The sequence below is a fragment of the Vicia villosa genome, linkage group LG2 (genome assembly GCF_029867415.1).
Source record: "Vicia villosa cultivar HV-30 ecotype Madison, WI linkage group LG2, Vvil1.0, whole genome shotgun sequence".
Taxonomy (NCBI): Eukaryota; Viridiplantae; Streptophyta; class Magnoliopsida; order Fabales; family Fabaceae; genus Vicia; species Vicia villosa.
In genome coordinates this window covers 190,361,924-190,382,860 of record NC_081181.1, presented here as the reverse complement: position 1 = coordinate 190,382,860, position 20,937 = coordinate 190,361,924, and the positions used below count along the sequence as shown (strand labels likewise).

Below are 20,937 nucleotides of genomic sequence, written 5' to 3'. Positions count from 1 at the left end.
GACTGCTTTTCTATTGGACATATCCTATTATTCCTGTAGATAAATTTTCAGTGGTCTAACAATTTACTGTCCCTTTCCTATCATGAATGCTTAAAAAACAATTATAAATTGGTTAAAAATAATAAATTTTTATTATTAGACAATATTTTATATGATATAATTACTAAGTGTGATTAAAGAACAACACAACCAATTAGTTCATCTAAGCGACATTAATTTTAATAATTTTTTATAAAAAGTGCTTATTTTTTATATACATTAGAAGGGATCAAATCTTATTCTATCTATCAAGCATAAGAAGAGAAAAAATATGACTCCAATTCTCAAGTTTATATTCGTCTTGTCTATGTTTTTTTTCTTATTTTTTGTTGCTGCGAATGTTGGTTGTAAGTTATTTAATTTTTTTACTTCTTTGTTTTTTCAGAATTTTTTGCCTCATTTTAGTAATACTAATTTATTATTATTATTTCATTGTAGCCACTCCCGAATGTAAAGAAGATTCTGATTGTGTGTGTGAAGTGCACAAGATATCACTGTGTATTGATGGTTTGTGCGCAGCATGTCTTTTGCATAGTTAAAGCGATCATAGAGACGCCTTGAATGGATGAATAAGTATTGTATCAATACAAGATCTATGTAAATATTAAAGAATAATATAATATAACATAATATACCTTGAATGGATAAACCACTATGTAATATTATATTTTAAGACAATACAAAATTAATATTTATACTTTTGAAAGTGTTGTTTTTGTTATGAGAGATTCACTTTTTTATTTGTGTTTTTGTGTTTTTGAATTCTTTTTTATATATATTAATTAGGAATATCCAGCCAACATTTTTATATTAAGTTTAATTCTTATTCTTTTTATTTAATACATTTTCTTTATTAATTAAGTAAATAAATAAACAAGATAAAAAAAAATTATTATTAGTATCATATCTTATTTTAATTTTTGAGATATCTCTATAACCTCTATTTATGTGCAATGCCGGATGACTCTGGAGACTAAGTTTGGTTTCTCTTGTGTTATATGTTGAAAGAGTATTGTGGTGTACTTTTCGTTTATATCGTATCCACAGGGATTATTGCGATATCACCGCCGTTCTATAGCCTATTTTGTCGCGAGTTAATGTTACTTTAAGTTTGGGTTTGCAAAAGATCATTCAACACTTTTAGTAGCAAAGAGTAAAGTAATGAAAGTTCTAAGTTAAAGAAAATGTATCAAGATTCGATTTCATCGACCTAAATTTGTATGTCTCCTTATAAATATACGTATATGAACTTGGTAACGATCAACATAATTACGTATCGACGCCTATATCATCCGTGTCCGCAATGATATAGTTAGATTTACCGTATTGTTTAACCGACGATTTCTCCATCCTTTAAACAATACAAATAACGTTTTAAAACCGATACTAAGTAAACATCAAACGCTAAATCCATGTCTGCAATTTATAGTTTGATAGATGATAAAGTTAGATCTAGATACAAATATTGATGTCTCAAAAACTTATACCAAAGAAAATCTTTACTTAACAAACTAAACCATCTATATTGATCATCACATGTTCATACATAATATATTCATAAGAAAACATACAAAAAGCTAGGAAGATTACATCTTATCTTGATACAAAAGAGATTTAGCTATCCATGAGAATGGTAGCTTGCTTAAGAAGTAAAGGATGAAGATCAACAAGCATCAAAGGCGATTAATCGACGATCAAGGCTTCTAATCTTCAACTCTTAGTTTGCTACAATGTTTAGGGTTTATGAGCTATCTAAAAAATCAAGAAGAAGTTCAAATGAAAAAATTACTCCTTAAATAGAAAAACAGTTTTCTGTCCAGGGCGCGTCGCGCCCTCCAGCGCGCTTCGCGCCATTACACTTAAGAAATATAAACCGCCCATGCGCGCGGCGTGCACAACTCTCTGGCTTGAAGCTCCAAAAGATCTTGCCCAGGGCGCTGACGCGCCCATATCTCCGCGCGACGCGCGCTAACTTCTGCCCAACACTCTCCAATAAAGGCCAAAACAAGCTCCAAACTTCCCAAAAATGGCTAAAACCTACAACATCACAACTAAAACACATATTAACATTAAAAGAAAGCTTAAAATTATAAACTATAAATAATTATCTAAAACTTCATGGAATTGTACGAATATACGATAAAAAACGGTCGAAAGGTGTCATTAATTAAACTAAATATTAACACAATTTGGCACCTAACATTATAGAACAGTGAATTCAATATATATATATATATATATATATATATATATATATATATATATATATATATATATATATATATATATATATATATATATATATATATATATATATATATATATATATATATATATATATATATATTCTATTTTAAAATAAAAGTTTAACAAATAAAATTTATAAAAAAAAAGGAAAAACTACACCTTAAAATAAATAAAAAATAACATCGATATCCTCTTTATTTTTAAATACTTATCAAATAGATAAATATGTCACTTACTTATAAATACAATAAAAAATTAATATTTACTTGAAATTTTTTTTGTGACAGATATAAATTTGTAAGTAATTTATAATTTAATATTAAAAATGGTATCTTATTTTAATAGACATTAAAAAAAGGGAAAGTGAGAATAACTTTTCTATAAAATAAATATAATTTTATTTTTTTCTCAATACTTTTAATATGAATATCACTTGATATAAAATAAATATATATTAATATCTGTTGGTTAAATAACCATAGTAAATACTAAACATCTAAATCTCAATCTCAATGAACATACAAAAAAGTTTAAAATTTATATATGAAAATAGGGAGTTATTTTTTATTTTTAATGAATGCTAATGACATCTATGCTTATTATGTAATTATTTTTATAATTGTGTTTCTTAATTTGAATAAAATAATAATATGTTAAACACATTCTTTGAGATAGCTAGTTTTTAAATGAATATACCCATACTAATAATCCATAGTAATTTTGTTAAAAAAATATTTTTTTAATTATAAATACTCATTATTCTACCATTATTTTTCTCTTGATCCCTTTATTCAGTGGCTGATCTTGAGTAAACTTATTGGGGGTGCTGAAATCTAAAGAAATATACATAAAATATTTTATTAAATTGATATAAATTTGGATTTGGTGTGGTCATTATTTTTTCTTTCTTTTACTCGATGAATATGTGTTCTTCTCCTAGCTTTGCATTTTTTTTAAAATTAAATAACAAAATATGACACAATGTGTTGAACTCCCAAACTTTAAATCAAGAGAATTTTCTTTTACCATTGGACCAAAAATAATATAATACTAATATCTTATGGCTAGTTATCGATATAAATAATGCGAGGGGTGTCGTGGTCCCTACCAGCCCCTTAATAGATCCGCCATTGCCTTTATTATACTTGACTCTTACTATCGATTAGAGATGGACAAATTTTATCTGCCCGATTTAAACCGATCGATCCGTTGGTTATTTTGTGCAGCCGGATCGGGTCAGATTGGATGTTGGATTGATTTAGTTGTTTAATTTGGGTATTATTATAGAATTATTTGTTTGTTATTTTTATTACTATAAGGCTAACATATTATAAAAATAAAATTCATAATATTGTCAAATTATTATTGTTTTTATAGTTTAACGATAACGTTGTGTTATCACACTAATATAAGAAAATGCACTATAAAATTTTGAATGTTATTTTGTTAGTAGTTTAAAGTGTGATAATAATCAAAATAATGTCAATAATATTAAAAATGTTATCGCATAATAATAATCAATAATAAAAATAATTATTCTTTAATTATTCTATAATTATTCTAAAATTTTGTTTATTTTTTTACAATTAAAAAATAAATGTGTGAAGTTTTATAAAAATAATAGTCATTTGTCTACTAATGTTATTGCCAATATAATGAAAATAATCCTTTCCCTTATTATCAGCAAAAATCAGAGCACCTTTGTCTACAAACGATTGATCAGTGACAACAACATGATAGTTTTTGAGATTTTCTAACTATCACGATAGAGCTACTAAAAAAATGATTATGATGGGATAAAAATTTACATGGCCAACCAAGCAATTAAGTTCGAGTGGTAAATGAGTTCATGCTAAGGACAAAGGTTTGGAGAATATCGTACCCCAAAATATAAAATGATGAATGATAATAAGTTATAAGTGACATTATCTTTTCACCATTTTTTATTGGTTTGCATTTCAAGTCGTCTATTCCCTCGATTGGGATGACAACCGAGAGGAAAAGTCCCTTAGAGACAAGCTTTGAATCCTAGCAACTTACGCTTGTGATTTTATTTATTTTTAAATGGAGCCCTTATTTTAGTTTTTAGTTACAAAAATATATAATTTATTACCTCGGTTGTAGTACCTAAACGAAAGAAAAAGTCACATATATTCCCTCGGTTATACTCCACAGTTGAGGGGAAAACTCCTAGCTACGTTTTTTTTTAAAAACACAACATTATCTCTTATTGACTTTTACATTTCACGTAAATTTATTGAGCCCTAGCGAACAAAGCATCGTCTTCATCTTCTCCACCTAACGAATGAAACATCATCTCCCATAAACTCAAAAACAGTATCCTTCATCTTCTCCACTAAATCAAACCACACTCCAACTTCCAAGTCATATGAAGTAAGTAAATAACAAAGGAAAATCTAACAAAACTCAAAGAAGAAAACTCGATTGAAACTCAAAACTCAAACAAACTCTTTTCTATGACTATCTCGTCATGTTTTTGGTATGTTAATACTTTATCTATGCTTCTACCAATAAAAGACCTCAACGTTGTTGTTTAGACATATAAGGTTTAATGTTTTTGGTTTAATGTTATTGTTATTGTTGAGATTGAGGGCTTACTATTGATGTTGGTGGTGGTGGTGGAGGAGGTGTTATTGTTATTGGTTTAGTAATTCAATTTAGTTAGAATCTGTTTTATTGTTGTTTAATAGTTTGTATAGAAACTTGCACATGAAGTTAAGTGGTTATTAGTAGTTTGTTTCACAGCTATTAACCCTCTTGATGTATAAATAACTTCATATGTCTTGTAAATATTTTTTTAAAACAATCATCAATAAAGTTGTCAAGCCTTATTCCTTTATCTCTTTTCTCTCCTTCTTTCTCAAACTCTAAGAAACCCTAACACCTTTAATTCATTTGTAATTGTAAATCAGTTTGGCTTAGTTTTCCTTCATCATTCCATCCCTTGTTACATCAAATTTGTATAGCAGAGCCTGATTCGTTCATTGCTGTCAGAGGATTCGTGAAGAATGGCAACTCACAACAATAATATTCTCGTTATTATGTAAATATCATTGAGTTTGAATTTTTTTATCTCATATTTGTAGGTATTCAAGCAATTATATTTAGTCATTGTAATATAGATCATTGAATAAGCTTTCTAACACTTTAAACCGTGCGTAAATCAGAGTTACGATTCTCAAGTTATGGCGGAAACAAAATTTGAATTTTTGTTGCATTGCACCTGAGCACGCTGAGCACCCTCTGATACTGCTGAGTGGGATTTGTGGGTTTTAAAGTGTATAAATAGAGTTACAAACACATTTTTAGGGCATGTTTTGGGTAGTTGTTGACCCCAAACCATCATAGATCATTGTTTGTTACAGAGAGGCTAGAAAACAACAATGGAGCTTGCATATGCATGATCCAGAGTCAGGTTTCTCATCGATCGGAGCTGACACCCCATGAGATGTTTGGTTCTTCGTCATTCTTCTCTTTGTATTTCTCTATATGTTGGATTTTGTTTGTAATCTTACTCTGAACCTATGTATATTTGTTGATTATGGTGTTGTATAAAGCTTGCTTTATAAATCAATCTTGATGTATTCTTAATCTTCTTGCTTTATGTTTGGATTTTTGTTGTTATAGACATATACCTCACAAATACTAATAAGTTTCCTCTTTCTGAAGAATGAATTTATTTTTCTGTTCATATGTTTTAGTTTCCATACCTTAAACCCAATTCAAACCCAAGCTTAGAAACACAGAAACTTTTGAACGAAATTCTTTCCCTCGCACCGATCCCTGTGGAGACGATAAAATTCGGAATACTTCCAATCTTTGGCTTGTCGCTTTACTGCGTCAAAAAAAGGCGATGTTGTTGGAGAGTGGTGTTTTGATATTAAATTGCATCGCAATAGTTTCTATGGTTTTGAGATTTGTATATATTGTATATTTTCACTTGTAAATTTTTACTTGTATATGTTACATATTAGTATATGTAGTGTGGTGAAGGTTGGCTAAACAAGTTGAAATTGGACCAATTCTGAAATTCAAATCATCACTTCTTAACTTGTTTTTCCAATTTCATCTGGTCTTTTAGTATGCTTATAGTTGTGTTTATTTTTGTACTTGTATATATGTATTAATTAATGTGTGTTTACATGTTTGTATATTTTTTCTTTCTTTAACGTTCATGCAAGTGTTGTATATATTTGTATCCGTAACATTTGTTCAAGTGTTTGGTTAGGACGCTTTCTTTAGGTTTACGCTTGAGGAGGAGCATCGGCGTGTCAAAGAGGAGGTTTCTAGCCAATCACAATAAAGGCATCGAGCTTACGACATGAAACAAGCATTGGTTGGGAGGAAACCCAATGGTTTTTGGTTTATGTTGTTTGTGTTTAGTTAGTTTTACTCAAGTTTTATCAGGTTGTTAGAAATAAATTTTGTGTTTGTTCTCAAGTTTTGTTTTGATTAGCTTGAGGTCGCATTTTGTGATTGTTTGAGTTTGATTGTCTCAACAAAAAAATGTTATGGTAATGTGAAAAGTTTAAAGAGAGTTGCATTGCTAAGGTTTGTGTTTATTTTTATTCTAGAAAATAACATGTTTATGAACCTTAGGCTTTGTAAAACTTACATGACATTTATTCTTTTGCAATTTTTATTCAATTTTGAATCACTTTAGTTCCTAAGCAATGTGAAGAACCATTCCATTGCTTACTAAATTTCATGGAGACCAACATTCTTGTTTAACTCGTTTGAATTATGTTTAATCTTGTATTTGTGTTGTTTTGTGTGGAAGCACTAAAATGATCAAGGCAATTTCTTGATTTTGAGCATAACCACTTGACCAAATAATTAATCTACCTAGTGAGTGAGTGAGAATTTTCTTACCCCCTTTGAGCCTTTTTGTTAGAATTCATGTTGGTGTAGAGCTCATTTTTGTATAGATTCTAATATTTTTCTTGAACCATAACCATGATTTGTGGTTGAATTTTTACCCTTGCCTTAAAGTTTGGGATCATTCATATTACATGAGTGGTTGTATTCAAGTTGGGGAGAAGTAATGTTGATTGCTATGACGTTGAGAAAAGAAAAAGAAAAATATTGAAAAAGAAATAAAAATAAGTGAAAAAGAAAAGAAAAAGATTGAAAAAAAGAAAAATAAGTGAAAAAAAAGAAAAAAAAGGTAAAAGACTTGAAAAAGAAAAATATAGAATAACGTTGTGCTAATAAGTCGTGTGATTGCTGTAACAATTTGGAAAAAATAAAAAGTGAATGGAATTTGCAAATGCTTGAAATGGTGAGATGTGATTTCTCATTGGATTAGGCAAGTTTTTGTTTCATTTACCTTGAAAAAAAATTATTATTGTTATCCGAGCCGCATTACAACCCTTAAAGCCCTTGTGCTTTTTACTTTTATATTTTCAACATGAGTTTTTTAGATGATGCATAATTTAAATTGGTGTTAGCATGATTGTTGTTGTGTGAATGATCCCTCATATTTGTTTTTCATCCCTTGATGATTTGTGTGTTATGTGTGATTCATTCTTGAACATGTATTGCTTTTGAATATTTGACATGTGTTTTATGCATTAGACTTTGTTTCATATTCTTTGTTTTGTTGTAGTTTAGTGGTAAACATTGCCTTGCGTGTACTTTTGGTATTTGTATACCATACATTTGCTTTCCGTTTGTAAAATTTGTTGAGCATCATTTCTTGGAAATTGCGTTTGTTTCCTTAGGTTGATTAATTCTTGTTTGAGGACAACCAAATTTAAGTTGGGAAGAGTTTGTTGAGTGCTAAATTGTTGTAAATTTGAGTATGAATAATTAGCATTCATCGTCTTAATTCATTTATTTTGCATTAATAATCCTCGGTTTTGTTTACATTGTGTATAAATTACATATTAGTGTAAATATTGCATTATTATATAAATATCATTGAGTTTGATGATTTTTATCTCATTTTTGTAGACATTCAATCAATTATATTTTGTAATTGTAATATAAATAATTGAATAAGGTTTCCAACGCTTCAAAACGTGTGAAAATCGAAGTTACGGTTCTCAAGTTTTGGCTGAAACAAAATTTGAATTTTTTTTGCATTGTTGCAGAGCGCGTTGAGCGCCCTTTGATACCACTAAGCGGAATTTGCGGGGTTTAAAGTGTATAAGTAGATTTCTAAACACATTTTTAGGGCATGTTTTGGGTAGTTTGTATCCCAAACCATCATAGATCATTGTTTGGTTGGGAGAGGCTAGAAAGCAATAATGGAGCTTGCATATGGATGATCCGGAGTCAGATTTCTCATCCATCGGAACTAACGACCTAGGATATGTTTGGTTCTTCTTAATTCTTTATAGATTTATCTATTTTTGGGTTTTGATTGTAAGATTACTCTGAACCTATGTATATTTGTTGACTATGGTGTTGTATAAAGCTTCCTTTACAAATCAATCTTGATGGTATATCAGAAATGAACATTGATCTAAGAGATACATGATGATTTTGACGAGTATGGTAGGTTGAGTACGACTAATCGATAGGTTTAAGTTTATGACGAGTAGTTTAAATTCATGCCTGATAAGTTTCTCCTCTCTGAAGAATGAATTTATTTTCCTGTTCATATGTTTTACTTTGCATACCTTAAACCCAATTCAAACCCAAGCTTAGAAGCACGGAAATTTTAAACGGAACTCTTTCCCTCACATCGATCCCTATAGAGATGATAAAACCTAGAATACTCCCAATCATTTGCTTGCCGCTTTACAATATCAACACTGCATTTCGTCAAATAAATAATCGAGCATGGAAAATTTTAAGTGATGAAGGCTTCAACTGAAGATAATGTTGCTAATATGATCACCAAGACACTGCCAAAGCTGCAAGTTTTTCCAGTGTATGCAGTTGATAAAGATATATGAATAAAGCTATTTTGTTCCTTTTATGTTGTATATGTTGTTCCAAGGTGGTGATTTATGATATTTTGGATTGAACTCTAGTATCTCGAAAGGGATAGCTTCTTGCTTCGACGGAGATTGAGAATGTTGTCAAAGTTTGTTCACATGCTGATGTCGAAGTCGTGTATAATGTAATCGAAGCATGCAGTAGTCGATATTACAAGGTTTGTTAGCATATCAAATTGAGCCTATTTGTTTAGCCAAAAATTGATTAAGTTAGCTTGTAGCCTAAGTTAGCTTAGCAGTCTATAAATAAACTAGTTCTCTCAGATTGTTGAGAGAGTTTAATTGTTATTATTCACTTGGAATCTGTAAACCCTTATAGGGGAAGCGAATAGTAAAACAAGTTCAACTAATCCTAATATTTCTTCTTCTTCCCTCTTCCATCCCTTTCGTAAAACCTAATAGGGTTTCTTGTGTTTGTTCAAGAAACTCAATCTTTCTCATAGTTTTAGCGACATAATAACTAAAAAACATATTCCCTTCTATATTTGCTTTGTAAGTAAAAGGCCAGGGCCATATTTCTTAAATGAGTTATTGGGATGAGCTTAATTGGATTTTTCAAATTAACATAAAATGTGAGCCATCAAAAAATGTTGCAACATCAATTAGAGAAATCTTACTACTATTTTCAAATGTGAAATTGGAAAGGTATAATCCTGGTATATGGTGCTGGCTTCCAAACAAGCTACATAACTTCACGGTTAATTCTTGTTATTTTATCATTACGCAACAAATGCATTGACATAGTGTGGTAAATAACAAAGACAAGGCTCTAAATAGGATGTGGAAATCAAGGGTTCCATCAAACATTCAAGTTTTTGGAAGGAAATTGCTTATCTATACTTTACCCACAAAATATTTTTTAGTAGCTAGAGGGATTAATCTAAGTCAGAATAATATCGCTTGCGTTTTTGCAACCTCGTGATATAATCAAGTAAACATATATTTTTCCAATGTCAATTTACCATTGAGGTATGGTCACATATTTTGTAAATGGATTTGAGTATTAGCTAACTATAGTGTGGAAGGAATAGATCACTTCATGACATTTAGTGACAAATTCAAAGGAAAGGAGAAAACAAAAGGTCAAAGGCATCATTTGGCTTGCAACTGCTTGGAGTATATGGACTATGAGACGTGACTTTATTTTCAACGGAAGATCGACAAACATTAGAAAGGTTTTGAATAACATTCAATCAATCTCTTGGGCTTGGTATATCAACAAATAATAGGTTTATCTTTGTCAATCTGTTAATTGATCCAATGATATGCATACCATGAAGAAGGAAGGAATGATTGAAAGAATGGAAGGTTTATGAAAGTTAAGTTTGAGAAAGATGCAAGAAAATGCAGAAGTTTGCAGTAATGTGTATAAGTATCACATAACCGCATAAATGTTAAATGGAAGGCCAATTGAAGTCGACATATACAGGTAAATGGGAAAGATAAAATCGAGCTGAGTGATACCTTATTTTTTTTTGCATAATGGTTGGTCGATATTCCCTTTGCAGGTACTGATGCAGGTACTACACGACAAATTCGTGATGTTGGAGCTGCTGGAGAAAGTATTAAATTGGTACAGCTATCGAATTCGGCATAAGATCTGTGAGAAGTATTTAGGTCTTTAAATTGTATAAGAAAAGTACAATAGGCAGTGAGGAGTTGGAGAAAATGGACTTGTTGAAGGAATAACATAATAATGCTTGGATGGAAAAAAATTTGTGAACAACAACTTTAGTATAATAGGAATGGAAGAGTTATAATCATCAATTATATATGGTATAATATTATGCATTTAATATGTGAAATATGAGGTATATTGTAACTCAATCATCGAGTCAAATTTTCGAGCGCATAATTGTGAGAAACAATTACATCCCCTCATTGAAGGTGGGTAATTTATTTTTCACTATGATATTGGACTAAAACCTTCTATGTATTCTTCGGGTTAAAATACCCTTTTACTCCCATTTACTTATAAAAAAAAATTACTACAAAAAAACTCAAATTTTTCGGGTATAAACCATCCCGCAAATGCAAATATCACCCTGCAACGCAACAATTGCGAGGTGGTATAATCACCTTGCAAAAACGTTAGTCACAGCTTTTTGCAAGGGAATATGCACCCCGCAACATTGCCAGGTGGTTTTCACCCCATAACGTTGCCAGGTTATATGTATTAATTTCTGTTTTAATAATTTATTTTTGTAAAAAACAAAACATGTTGTTTAGAGCAGGTGGCATAGTTGATTTAGAGCAGACGTAGCAGTATGTTCAGTGACTTGCGGGATAAATTTCACCTAGCAAAGTTTGAATATTCAGTTTTTAAAAATATATTATATATATTTAATTATTTCTGTTTTAATAATTTATTTTTGTAAAAACAAAAAAAAAATGAAATATATTAAACCTAAAGAAATTGTTATTAACAAACTTAAAAACATAAATTATTATTAATGGTTCTTAAAACTTTTACCTATTCTAAAAACATACATTCTATGTAACTAACAAAACAAAAACATATATTCCATCATTTAAAAAAATTAATACACAATATCATAAAAAATGTATCACAAATTTTTTAACATATTATATACAAATTTAACCATCACTATTTTTATCATACAAATTTCACTAAAAAAAGACATAATCTAAACAGCTCATACAACTGTTAGCTGAAGATTTCGTTTTATAGTATTTGTCCTTCGAAGAAGAAGAAAATCGAAGGAAAGATGGTTACTGATGACCATCCCTTAAGGAAGAAAGAATGGCTACTGATGGTCATGCTTCGAGAATAAAGACTTCTAAGTTCGATGAAGATAGTGAATACTGAAAGCTAGTGAAAATATGTGTCTTCGGGACTTAGACAAAATTTATAAATATTTAAGTATTTACTACTTAGCGTGTTTTCGTAGTGTTTTTAATACACTGCCACGCGTCGAAGACGGACTCAGGCGGGAAGATTTGAAATTCGAAGACGGTTTCGTAACTGTCCAATAACAGATGGCATCGCTAGAAGTTCTTATGAGAAGCGTGGCAGCAGATTAGTGTAGGACCGTTAAGGTCGAAACTAGTATAAATAGGAGTCTTAATGTTAGGATTCTGTGTGTTCATTTTGTACAAATTACTCACATATTTACTCAAGTATCAAGCGTTAAGAGAAAGAGTTCGCTGAGAAAATGTACGTATGACACCACCACTTTAATACATGTGTATTATCTTTTATCTTCCAGAATTACTGCATTTCGTTTACTTCTTGCCATTTACATTTCTGTATCTTTACTTTAATGCCTTTTACTTTCGAATTACTTTCATGTTATTTACTTTCAAAGTCTTTAACATTTCTGCAGTTTAAGATTCTTTACGTTTTAACAGTCCTTTTAGTTTCATATGTTGTATTACTTATCTTTTCGTTGAAGTCACATTTATATATAACAAAGTGATTATCAAGACTATTTGTTCTTTAATCGAACAACGCTTATTGAAGAAGACAAATCATGAATATGGTTCGAATAAACATTGATAACAATCTTCTTGACTATGTGTCCTAGGATCAATCTAGTCGATCCTGCGAGTTACCAAATCATATTTATTATAGTTTGGAAGACTAGCGGTTGTTTACCGGAAATCACCGTAAACAACAACCCAATATCAAATAACAAACAATTAATTTCATATGTGTACCTTAAAGTAGATGGCTTTGATGAAAAAATTGAAAGGAAATCCAAATCCAGCAAGATATTTGAATATTAAATTTTTGTTTATGTTAAAAATGGAAGATATGAGTGTTTGTGGAGAAAAAACATTTTCTGCAAAGTGAAAATGAAGGAAATGAGAGAGAGAGAGAGATAAGTTCAATAGGCTAGGAGATGTGAGAAATAAGCTGAAGCATTAATAGAGATGCGAGATGCATTTAACTTTGCAAGGTGGAATGCACCCCGCAACGTATGTGTCATAAAAGTTGAGCCAACGTTCACCTACGCTTTGATCAAATCAGTAAAAGAGCTTTTATTTTCCCCCTAATTATTTCAAAAACACTTGCGTGGTGAATAACACCTGGCAAACTTTAATGACGTTTGAATTTGCAAGGTAAAATTCACCTCACAACTCATGTGTCAGTAAATGCAAGCAACGTTCACCTGCCAACCTGAACACACAGTAAATATTGCTTTTAATTTCCCCCCAATATTTTTATAAACACTTGCGAGGTGGCTATTACCTGGCAACATTTGATGCCTTTGGATTTTGCAAGGTGAAATTCACCACGCAACGTATGTGTCAGAAAATGCCAATAAAGTCCACCTGCCACCATGAATTCCCAATAAATGGAACTTTTTATATCCCCCAATTTTTTTAAGAAGAGTTGTGGGGTGTTTGTTATTTGGCAAATTTATTTTAAAATTTTTTGAATTTCCCAGAAAAAACTGCATTGTAAGGTGTAAAGCACCCCGCAAGTGAGTTATTTAGCGAGGTGAATATCATCTAGAAATATCACCTAGCTAATTTGATGTTTTCTTGTAGTGAATATTAAATCAAGAAGGAACTCCATTGTACTTTAGGTACCGTTTGACCAAGTTTTTTCGATTGTAAAAGTTACTTTTAAGTTAAGTTGAAAATAAGAGCTTTATAAATAAAGTTAAAACTGTTTGGTAATATTTATAATTTCTTTAACTAAATCATTTGATATATATATATATATATATATATATATATATATATATATATATATATATATATATATATATATATATATATGAAAATATTTTATTTTATATATAGATAAAATAATCTAAAAAAGTGAGAAAAATAATAAACTATGATTTTTCGTGTAAATTTAATATAGTATTCGATGTAAAATATTGGTGAGTGAAACTAGTGATTTTTGTTCATACTTATAAAAATAATAAAATATTAAATATAAGTGTAGAAATGTATTACTCAAAAATGGATGTAAATTAAAATAAAATATTACTATAATACTAAAAGATATGAATATGTTAAGAAAATTAAATGAATATTTTTTGTATAAATATTTAAAAATATGTGAAGATAATGTTAGCACATAAATGAATAATATATTATTTGAATTAGATAAAATAAAATAATATGGGAAGACTTATGAAAATGTATGTTGGAATGAAGAATAAAAAAATAATTTATAAGAATGTGATAGTATAAATTGTGTTCACTGATATTCAAAAATATATATACTTATGTATAAGTAAATATTTTAAAAAGTTATTATAAAGTTAATTTGAACAGCTTTAACAAAAGTTTTTTAAATTGTATTTTTATTTATAGTATAAAAGTCATTTTTTTATAAGGAGCTAGTTCCAAATATTGTTTGGCCCTATTTTTTCTTTAAAACTAGTAACAAACCCGTGCGTTCGCACGGGTTCTGGTACGGGGCGCGCGCATTTGTTTCAGTTGTATATTTTTTAATAGAAAAATGTATGGTATCCGTGAAAAAATAATAATTGAATATATAGAAAAATGTCTGATACCTGTGAAAAAAATAATAATTAAATGTATAGAAAAATGTCTGGTACCCGTGAAAAAATAATAATTGAATGTATAGAAAAATTTCTGGTACCCGTGAAAAAATAATAATTGAATGTATAGAAAAATGTATGGTACCCGTGAAAAAATAACAATTGAATATATAGAAAAATGTCTGGCACCTGTAAAAATATTTAGATCAATAAAATGTTTTAATAAAAAATATAATTTTGTTATAAAATAGGTGAATAATAGAAGCTAAAAAAATTTAATAATAAATAGAATCTAAAAAAATTATGAATAAAAAAAAATGAGAAAAATTAAAGAAAAATCTTTAAATATAAAAAAGAAAATAATATTTGAAAATAAGAATAAAAGATAGGAAGATATATTAAATATTAGGAGTAGAGAAATTTTGTTGACTCATTACATATTGATCAATGGTTTTCTGTTTTCCGTAATAAAGTTGAATTAGTTGTAAGGTTGTTTCCGTTTATTAAAATACTATTGATTCAATACAAAATTTTATTGACTCAATACATGTTTGGATCAGTGGTTTATTTTTCCAGTAGTGAAGTTTGAATCATATATTTTAATAAATTTTATATGATCATTCAATTATTATTCAATTTTTAGTATTTCTTCTTACATTCTCCCTAATTATTACAATTTTTTTTATACATTGTACTCTCCCTATTTTTAAATGAAATCTGTATGTATTAATGTCTAAAAAATAAAGTAGTGTCATGATTTTTTTTAACGATACTTTACTTATAATTATATAAATGTATAAAAGATAAAATTGTAAATTGTATCACATAATTTAATATTTTTGTAAATATTTTATTTTATTTATTTACTTTCATAGAATAAAAAAAATATATTGTCTTCCTATTTATTTTCAATTACTAACTGTTTAAAGGAATTTAACCCATAGTATTTATGTAACATTATTGGTGTAATTTATCATTATCTCCCATTAATAAAAAATAACAATTTGACATTAAATAGTAATAAATTAAAATTTTCAATTCCATAAGTAATTTATTTCGAATATTTAAAATTAAAAAAAAACATTAAAACATAAAATCAATAACATTGCTAAAACCTCCAGCACCCAGTATATTCTTGGAGCTGAAACTCTAAATTGCATGTTGGAGTTCTCTGAAACCGAAACTTTTAAGATCCCCTAAGCTTAAAACAACCTCCTCTTTATAATCTGCAAAATTATCAATATCATCAATGCTAATTATTTTGTAAAACTCATGATCTTTCTTCTATCAAAATTTAAGTAATTTCTTCTTAGTCTGATAACAATTGATAGAGTAAAATAAGAAAATTAAACTAACTAATCTCTAAATAGAAAGCACATGAATTTGGAGACTCAAACCAAATCTCCATATAACCACTAAAATATATCTCCATTTCCATTTGGTTGAAAATATAATTCCAAACAACCAGTATTAAGCATCTACAAAGATGCTATTAACAGATCCACAAACCAGGAAAATCTACACCAATAAGTAATAACAACTCCCAAACCGGTTCCTTACCAAAACCGAGCCACGCAACCCATTAATACAAACTGGTTCATACATCTAGGCATACCGAGAAGTGCAAATAAATCAACCAGCACTTAAACTAAAACCGCATCAAAACTAACAGCAAATCATAGCCAAAATTCTGCACAAAAGCAAAACAAAAATCTGTATAACAGAACCATTTTAACATATATTGCAAAAAAAAAACTCACAAACAGAAATTGCAGAGAGAGAAAAGAGTAACAGAATTGATAACTAACCTCCATCGTATTTAATCTTGGCCATTCATCTCTAACTGAAAGTAAATAAGTGAAATTCAAAACACTTTTAAAGACGCGGTTTACCAACCATAGTACACCGATAGAGTGGGGAGGTGCGATGTCTTCTCTTGAATTTCTGCACTTTGAATTTCACAGTAAGAAACCCATTGAATCTGAACATATAAACAACATTCGAAGAAAAAAAGAGAAAGTTGAAACCGAACCTGTTTCAGAATACTCCGTCGCCTGCCGTGAACCAACACCGACAAATCTTCTATAACCTAAAGTTGAGATTTTTAGTATCAAAATGAAGACAAAAATAAACAAATAGATATTTTAATAAGTATAATATGGCATTTTACTGACATCTTTATGAAATGCAAAACATAAACTGAACTTTCATCGAACATATGAAATGCAAAACGTATAAACTGAACCATTAAAATGAAAATGCATAAATTGAACCCACAAAATCAAAAAGTTCAGACTTCATTGATATAAATACATACATTTCAGTTCTGTGTAAAGTGACACAAACATATAGCATCTGATCCATGTCATTTAACATCCAATATTACCTATCCAAAGGACTTAAATTTATATCCTTTCCAAACCAGTTTTTTTTCATTCTTTTCTGTCACATGATCCTAAACAATGATGAAAATGTTGCTTAGGAAGCCAATAGCACACACAAATTTCACTATCTCATAACCACATAGCATCTTAAGTGAGCCTGAGACAAACAGATCAAATTAAAAAAAATATTATAGAAAACACCAGAGTAACAGAACTGTGATTCTTACTCTTAGTAGTTTTGTACACTGTTAGTGCTTTCTGATAGGAGAAAACGGCTCCGTCAAAACAACCCAGCGACGAATATCACCACACCTGAAACAACAAAATTGAATTCAAAAACCAAATCGAACTTGTCCGAAAGAGAGAGAAGAAACATATCTGATGTATGATTTGTGAGTAAAATCAGATCTGAAAAAATATTTGTGAGTAAAAACAGATTTGTGAGAAAATAATATTTATGAGTAAAAATAGATCTGATACTTGATCCACCTTTGAGATTTGTTAAACTCGATGTATGATTTAGTCACCTATTAAAATCAAAAATAAAACTGTAATAACAATTTATGGGTATGGAGGAAGATGCAGAAGAAGATTTTTCAGAATAGAGAGGAAGAGGAAGAGAGAGGTAGAGGAAGAGAGAGAACCCGTGATGGTTTTTCAACAAAAAAAATAGAAGCAATTAGGGTTGGTAGTATAAGAGAAAAAAGAAAAGGAAGATTGTTAAGGTATCCACGTGGCTGAATTTGGTAACAAAAGGACAATATGGTATTTTCCAGAACATATGATTTTCTTATATTGTAGATAGAAGATAAGTCAATAAAAAATCAGGTCAAATGGTACTTTGCTATTGTACTAACAAATTTTTGATAATGCATAAAATAATTACTGCAATAAATATACTTTTTAGAAAAAGAACACTAATTTTTTGTACCCTTATTACCTAAAAAAATAAGATTTATAATTTTTAGAAAAAGAACACTAATTTTTTGTACCCATATTATATAAAAGATTAAGATTTTTTTAAAGGCTGAAATGCAGTTTTGACCCTTAAAATTTTTCAATTGTTTGATTTTGTCCCCTCAAATTTGAATTGTTTGATTTTGGTCTCTTAAGTTTTTCAATTGCTTGATTTTGGCCCTCCAAATTTCAATTGTTTAATTTTTGCCCCTGAAGTTTTACCAATTGATTGATTTTAGCTCCTCGAATTTGTCTCATTTTGCATTTGATAGTCCCGTAGTAATATGTAGACTAAACTACTTCTTTTTTATCACCTTTTCTTTTCTTTTCTTTTTTTTTGGTTTACTTCTTTTAATCTAATTTTCTTGTCCACAGTTCTAGTTTTATTCTTTTTTCAATAGTTATGCTTTGAACGAAATATCTTGAAAATCTTAATTATTTCATTCATCATATACTTATGACAAATTATTTTGACAACAAAAAAAGATAGACCATTAGCGAATTGAAATAACAGACTCTTTAGCCATTAATATGTGTAGAGAAAAAAAGTAACAAAAAAATATAAGTTTAGTCTACATTTCATTAGAGGACTATCAAAAGCAAATAGGGATAAACTTGAGGGGTCAAAGTCAAGCAATTGAAATTTTAGGAGCCAAAATCAAGTAATTAGAAAACTTGTGGGACCAAAATAAAACAATTGAAAAATTTGGTGGGCTAAAATTACATTTAAGTCTTTTTTCCGATATATATATATATATATATATATATATATATATATATATATATATATATATATATATATATATATATATATATACAACGTATTATTTGATAATGTTATTTTTATGTGAGAACATGATAATGAATCTGAACTATTAGATTTTAAAATAAATAGCGGAGATTATAAGTAATTTTTTTTCTCTTCTCCATTATTAATTTTTCTGTGAACATATAAAAATAGTGGATAGTGTTTTGATTGCTTTTCTATTGGACATATTTTTTTTTTTAATTTTCTATCGTCTTAACAATTTTTGTGCTAAGATAAATTTTTCTAACAATTTATTGTCCCTTTTCTATCATGAATGCTTAAAAAACAACGATGCAGTTTTAACCCTCTAAATTTTTTAACTGTTTGATTTTGGTCTCTTAATTTTCAATTATTTGATTTTGGTCCTCTAAGTTTTCTAAATATTTGATTTTGACCTCCAAGTTTCAATTGCTTGATTTTGACCTCTCAAGTTTGTTCCCTTTTGTACTTGATAGTCACATAATGACATGTAGACTAAACTTCTTTTTTTTTTTGTTACATTTTTTTATTTTCTTCTCTACAATTTTATTCTTCTTCTCTTTTTAATAATTAAGGTTTGAATATATTATCTTGAGAATCTTAAATATTTCACTCAAACATATGCCTAATGGCTAACTGTTTTGACAACAAAACAGATAGACTAGTAACTAATTGAAATAGCAAACTCTTTAGCCAATAACTCCCTCATATTTAATGATAAAGTCCCAAAGTCTAACAATCATATTAATCATATAGAATTTCAATATTTTTATAAGGAATATTGTAGACTTGTCCCTATATTCTAAAATAACTTTATTAAAAGATTCACACAATAAAGAGTCTGATATTTTAATTAGCTAGTGTTCTATCTTTTGTGTTATCAAAATAATTTACCATAAAGTATATATTGAATGAAAATAATTAAGAATTTTAAAATATTTAATTCAAAGCTTAACTATTAAATATATAAGAAAAATAGAATTATAGAGAAGAAAATTAGATAAAAAGAAGTAAAAAAGAGAAAAATTAACATCTTTCCTTACAAAGGCGGCTTCGCCATATATCATTCATCATGCCAGATTTTGTCGAAGGCTTATAATCTTCTCAATATCCTTTCATTTTCCTTAACAACAACGTGCGTGGTGTCAAATTTACCAACTAACAGACACTCTGTCATCATGTAATTTTTATATGCACTCCCATATGTTTTTGATGATTTTTAGTAGTTTTGTTTAAGGTTTATTAAGAAATTGAAAGAAAATGAAGACGTGAAGAAACAAAGAAGAAAGATGAAAGCGTGGAGAAATTGTGACGCAAATAGAATTTTCAGTATAATTTACATCAAGACGTCTGTCTAGTAATTTGATCATATCTAAAATTTCGTAACTTTGATTGAGACGGGAATTTTTGTGAATGAAAGCTAACAAAAAGATCCCCATTATGGGAAAATAAAGTGAACAATAGGTGTCCTCGCATGCACGAAAATAATCTTCATGTGCGCGATGCTGATCAGGTGAAGAATTCGTGTGCACAATAAAAAACATGGTGTGCACGATTTATGCCTTTTGTGACACGCTTTTTCTTCTATAAAAGGAAAACGCATAGGAAAGTAAGGTGGACATTCTTGGTACATAATTTTGACAACGAAGCATTTTCTAGAGCTCTCGAGTAAAGGTTTTCATCACCGGAATTCAAATTATAACCAGATATCCATGTATTGTTTCTTTTTTACTTTAGTTATGATTCTTATTAGTATGAGTAGCTATGTTTTATTGATTATGACTTCTTAGATGAACCTATTTTGATCTGTCGAGACATATAACTTTTTTTTTTTATTATTTTCATAAATTGATTTTGTAGTTTTTATTCAGTTACTCTTTTGTATGTTGACGAACTCACGAATTGAATAGAGGTTTGATGCGATTACTGAACCTAACTCTATAAAAATCAACTTGAATAATTGTTCAACTATGTAATTGATTTTGGAATAAATTATTATTAGTTGTGGCTAAGGAATTAACGAACATAATTTTCCTGATTGTACTATTCAGCTAGCCAAATGGATT

General features: G+C 28.9%; 2 long non-coding RNA genes across 4 annotated transcripts; one reads left to right on the top strand and one right to left on the bottom strand.

Annotated features, from left to right (window-relative positions):
- Positions 1-204: 204 nt before the first annotated feature.
- Positions 205-745, top strand: LOC131647728 (uncharacterized). The gene is made up of 2 exons (XR_009297926.1): positions 205-386; positions 478-745. It is a non-coding gene; the product is annotated as an uncharacterized LOC131647728 (long non-coding RNA).
- A 15,007-nt stretch (positions 746-15,752) lies between these two features.
- LOC131647727 (uncharacterized) lies at positions 15,753-17,775 on the bottom strand. 3 transcript variants are annotated; one of them, XR_009297925.1, is made up of 6 exons: positions 17,617-17,775; positions 17,355-17,439; positions 16,776-16,832; positions 16,552-16,687; positions 16,304-16,433; positions 15,753-15,969 (listed from the first exon to the last, which is right to left on the bottom strand). It is a non-coding gene; the product is annotated as an uncharacterized LOC131647727 (long non-coding RNA). The 3 variants fall into 3 exon arrangements; XR_009297923.1 differs by having other exon boundaries at positions 15,753-16,433; XR_009297924.1 differs by lacking the exon at positions 16,304-16,433.
- Positions 17,776-20,937: the final 3,162 nt, after the last annotated feature.